The following is a 6,000-nucleotide window of genomic DNA, read 5'->3' as shown; positions in this document are numbered from 1 at the left end:
TCAAAAATGTAAAAAAACCAAACCAAAACAAAACAAATATTATCTCATTGATCGTCATGACAACCCTGCAAGATGGTTGCTGTTATTATCTCCCTTTCAGAGCTGAGAAAGGGGCAGCTAGGTGGCACAGTGGATAGAGCATCAGATCTGAAGTCAGAAAGACTCATCTGGAGTTCAAATCCAGCTGCAGACACTAGCTACGCGACCCTGGAAAAGTCACTTAACCCTGTTACTTTCAGTTTGCCCATCTGTAAAATGAGCTGGAGAAGGAAATGTCAAACCATTCTAATATCTTTGCCAAGAAAACCCCAAATGGGGTTGCAGAGAGTTGGACATGACCGAACAATAGCAGAGTTGAAGAAACTGAGGCAAACAGAGGTTAAGCAACTTGCCCAGGTCACATGGCTAGAAGGCTAGATTTGAACTCAGTTCTTTCTGATTTCAGGCCTGATGCTCTATCTGTTGTGCCACCATATGCAAAAACCTGCAATTTACTCAGTGTAGGAACTCCCTCTTCCAGCACAGATGGAAACTTCTTTACAACTTAACAAATGACTCTTAGGATCACAGATATAGAGGTATAAGAGACCTTAGAGGTTACCAACTCCTACTTCTTCTTTTTACAGATGAGGAAACGGATGCATCTAGAGGTTAAGTGACTTGCCCAGCACCTTACAAGTAGTAAGTGTCAAAGGTGGGATTTGAACTCCAGTCTTCTTTACTTCAAGTATAGTACCCTATAAACCCTGTCATACCACTGTTCTCATTATTAAAATAGGTTGAGCTTAAATGCAAATTTAGTTGAATGACACCCAGTAAGATAGCTTAAATTTTGTTGCTCTAGGAGCATAGGAAGATAAAAGAAAAAAAATTAATTCAGTCTTCATAGGAGAATATAATTCCCCAAAGTAGTTTGTGACTGATGTGGAGTCCAGTGTTAAGCTGTGTAGCAGAAAGAATACCATCCAAATTAAATGATTTGGCTCTGGAGACACTTCTCAGCCCTCACTACATATCACTAGATTCTCTGTCTTCTAGAGTAGCTAATTGCCCTTGAGGGGATGCCATACAGAGCAGTCAGAATGAGGCCATTTCTAAAAAAAGGTTATCGCAGGAGGCAGGGAGGCAAGCCAATTATCATGGGGAGGGGGGATGGGAAGGCAACTTCAGAGGTTGTCCCTGCAGAGAAGCCCAATCCAATGGAACTCGTAAAAGGTATTCAAGGGAAATGATTGTGATGGTGGCAGGGTTCAGACAGAATAATTGAGAAACAATAAACTTTTCTTAATTTGATCCATGGCACTCATAGTATGAATTTAGTTGTTTTTACCCAAATCCATAGCTTTTGTATGGCGCAGCTGAGACAAGCACTTAGGAATAAATGTGTCAAGGCAGTTGATGAAAAAGAGTTAGAACGTTGTCAGAGTACACCTGCTTCAGTAGAAATGCCTTACCAAGACTATAGTGGTTTAACTAAAATTTATTCCCAAAGAATAAACACACAAGGAACAGCACAAATATTTCTGGTCCATAGAGAATAAATCTTGATAATGCAACCATGGTGGTGGTTGAAAGCAACTCATTTTTACTAAAAACAGGTGTGAGCTGCAAACACTTTAATATACTTACAGAGCAGAAATATCCAGTGCACTCAAGGGGAGATAAACTGTCTTCATGTTATTAAAACTGACCCCAGCTTGACCCCAAACTGTGCTGCTGCAAGTTTGGTTATAGAATTCCTTGCTAGAATTTGATAATACAATCATTTTTTTTTTGGTCTATGGTTAAATGAGTATTTCATTAGCAGGCATAAAATGTTCCTTAATTTCATCATCTGATCAGGTTAAATTATATTATATTCTTTTTTCAATTATATTCTTTTTACATAGCTTAGTTTTGAGTTGTTTAGTGGAAGATTATGCCTTTTAAAATACATCTTTAATAAATGTATTCATATCTATTGTTTTTATGTCACCTTCATCTTGAAATGTCACTTCCTCCTCCCTTACCCACAAGCAATTCCTTATAACAAAGGAAAGAAAAGAGAAAAAAAAAATAGTTCAGTAAAATTAATCAACATATCAACTGAGTCTGAAACTACATGCGATGTTTCACACTCATAATCCTCCCTGCCCTACTTGTACAAAGAAACGAGGTGAATTTTTTCACCTTATCTTCTAGACCAAGCATGATCATTATAATTTACAGCATTTTTACAGTCTTTTTTAAATGTTTCATTTGGTCAGTGTATGTACTATTTTCTTCTTACTTTCATTTGCATTAGTTTTTGTCTCCCCACACTTTTGTGAATTCATATTTTTATTTGCAATGTAGTAACATTTATCAATTATATTTATGTTTAATTCCATTCATTATTTAGCCATTCATCAATCAATGTGTATCTGTTTTGTTTCTAGTTCTTTGATACTACACATGTTGTACATACTACAACACAAAGCACTGCTATGAATATTTTGATGTATATGGAACTCTTCTTTTTAGCTTTGACCTCCTTGGCATATATTCATGATAGTTGGATTCCTGGGTTAAAATGTATGGGCACTTTAATCATAATTTTATTTCTATAATTCAATATTATTTTCTAGAATGGTTAGATGAACTCTCTGCTGTATTAGTGTTCCCACTTTTCAAGAGACCTTGCAACATTAATTATTCTCATCTATTTTCATCTTTCCAGCCTGTTCACCACAGCCATCACTGAGGGAAGAAATCATTGTGGAGAGGGGGCCCACCTTTCTCAGTACCACCAGCAACAACTGCTGACCAATTGCTACTAAAAGAAAGATAGGTGCAGGAGCCCTGGAAGTGGCAGGACCCCCCAAATTACCATTCCTGTGGGAAAAGGGCCAAGCATCCCCACCAACTGCCAATCAACTGCCACATATAGGGCAGGAAATTCACCTAGCTGAATCAACAAGGAGTGACAAGAGGCAGAATGTGTCTGGTAAGTCAAACAACCAACACTACCTTGGCACCATTTCCCCTTGCAGAACCTTAAACCTAAGAGTGCTGGGAACAGTGACATTAAATAATGACACTGTTTTACCACTGCACTCCAAGGCCTATGGGACTTCTCCATCCCAATTGCAGCTGAAACCTTCCATGCTATAGTCTTCCCCATCAGAATGTGAGCTCTGTGAGAGTGGGAACTGTCTATTACATTTGTATCCCTTGTGTTTAGCAACTTGCTTTGTACATAGAAATAATAAATACTTTGCTCATTCATTCATCTCTGACAATTTGCTGGGTGTAAGGTGAAACCTTGGAAGTATTTTGTTTTTCATTTCTCTTATCAGTGATTTGGAGCAATATTTCATGTGGTTATTAATAGTTTACCATTCTTCTTTTGATATTTGTTTGTCTAAATCCTTTATGGGTGATTCTTTGGCTTATATTGTTTACGTTAGTTCCTTGATGTCTTAGATCTCAGACCTTCATCAGAGATATTTGATGCAATTTAAAAAAAAAATCTAGAGCTTCCTTTTTTATCCTAATTTCAATGATTTTCTTTTGTCCAACAATGTTCAATTTCATGCACTCAAAATCAATTATTTTGTCTTTTGTGATACCTTGTATTCTTTATTTGGTTAAGAACTCCCCCTCCATATGGCCAGGAAAGATGCCTAATCTCATTCAATTTTTTTTAACTTGGGGGACTTTAATATTGAAGTCACGTATCCATTATGAGCATAGTATAAGATATGGTATAAGGTGCTACTCTAAACCCAATTTTTGACACTCTCCAGTTTTCTCAGTAGTTTTTAAAAAATCAAATTGGGAATTTGTAACAACAATGCTGCTTGAAGCTGCTATGGAGGTGTAAGGCCAATAACACCAGCACACAGGAGGGCTGCTAGCACAGGTTCTTTGATCTGCTTTTCAAAGGAAAGCAACTTTAAGGCATTTACAATCTCACTTTAATTAAACATACTTATATCATTCACTTAGTTCAGGGGGAAAATCAGCACCCTGAACTTCAGAGAAAACACAAACAGAAATTACAAGCAGAAATTATATAAAAAGAGCATATAACACAAATCAGCAGGCAGGGCTTCTAACTGTCTGTCCATTGCAATACACACATGGTTACCAGAAAGAGAAGCACCAACATCTGGGTTTTCAAAGCTGAGAGGGAGCTCCTTATCAGCTACCCAGAGTCTTGTCTGGCCAAATCACATGAACACTCTTCCAATGAGTGAGCCCCCAAAGCAAAATGCTAACCTCTAAGTATATATACGTTTCTTGAGGGTCAGAGGGAGTCACAACCATGTGACTCAAACTCATGTGACTTAAGCTTTCTTCTGATTTAAGCAGGTCATCAAAAATTCTTGAATCAATCAAAAGCAAGGCTCAACCAAAGGCATTTGATTGCCTTAGTGCTGAGAAGCACTCCAAAAGAAAAAAAGGCAAAAAAGTCTCACTTTGCTTGCATTACAGAATTCTTGTAGATTTTATACACACACATACATATATAATGTTTATGTATATAAATATATCTTAGGTTTATCAAACAATGGATCAATTTCAATTATTTCAGATGCTTTATTAACTAGTTTTTTCAATGATCTACTTGCTTTTTTGTCAACAGTGAGTGGTTTTGGGTGATTCTTCCCTTTTAGTACAATTTGAGGTAGGGAGAACACATCTTTTCCAAGAATACCAGTGATCTTTGCTGACATTTTCAGGGATTCTTCATCATTTTGATTGTGAATGAATGATTAGGTTTTTTTTTCAGTTCTCTTAGGCACTTTTGACTACTTGGTCCTTGAATCAACTTTCCTAATATTCTCTTCTGATTTTACTCACCTCTCTGACTATTTTGTCACTAACCTTGTCTTCTGTTCTTTCTCCAACCCATGTTGATGGACATTAATTCTATTCATTCCTAGGTCTTCTGCTTTTTTCCCCTATATTCCTTCTCTTAGAGACTTTATCTCCTTAGATCAAGGGTGGGAAACCTGTGGCCTCAAGGCCAGGCTTAGATGGTTTCAACCACTTGTGGATTACTTAATATTACTAATGACTCTTTGAATTTAAAGGTTTATAAAGCTATTTCTTAACAGCAACCTTTTGAAGTAGGCAGAATAAATATTATTATCACCATCCTACAGATGAGAACAATGAGGTGTAGAGATGTTAAATGATTTGCAAGTATTGAAGCTGGTACTCCAACTCAATTTTTCTGACTCCAAGACCAGCATTATTTCCACTAATTTATTTTTTTTGTTTGGTTTAAATCCCTGATCTCATCAGTATATGGAACAACTGGTGTGGAAATCCCCTTCAATGATGCAGACCAACAATTCCCTTTAATTTATGGTATGATTAAAAAATTGCCAGAGGCTCTTAAGGATTAAGAGACTTCCTCATGTTATCACAGGTAGGAAATGTTAGAGGTGGAAGTTAAAGAGACAGGAAACTCTCAGGCTAGCCTTTTAGTTAATCTACTTTCTCATTAATTATAGTTATATGAATGGTGGAAGGGACCTAAGAAATTACCTATTCAATTACTCTAATTTTTATTTCTTGATACTTAATAGATCTGTAATCCCATCTATGTGATATTCCAGGCAACCAACTTCTCATTAGAACAGATATGTCCAAATCACTGACAGTAATGGGGAGTGTATGTGTGTGTGTGTGTGTGTGTGTGTGTGTGTGTGTAGCAAGGTCCCAATCTTTTGCCTTGGCCCCATGTTGTGGTTATAAGCATGGTTTCACTCTCTTCTTCTGAGGATGACCCTATGGTCAAGCCTATACAAACCATCCCCATGCTGAAAAAATAAAGTAAAATCCCTATATCATCTCAAACCTTGTTTTTCTCTCTTTTGGGTATATCTAGTACTCAGTACCCTGCTATACTGGCAACCTCTCTGCTATGCTTGGTCTACGTTTAATTAAAATCAGGAGAGTTTGCTAGCACAATCCTCAGAGCATTGCCTAATGGAATACAACAATCACATTCAGCAGTAGCAGCCG

Source organism: Trichosurus vulpecula, chromosome 5 (assembly GCF_011100635.1).
Source record: "Trichosurus vulpecula isolate mTriVul1 chromosome 5, mTriVul1.pri, whole genome shotgun sequence".
Lineage (NCBI taxonomy): Eukaryota > Metazoa > Chordata > Mammalia > Diprotodontia > Phalangeridae > Trichosurus > Trichosurus vulpecula.
This window is presented reverse-complemented; position numbering follows the sequence as displayed.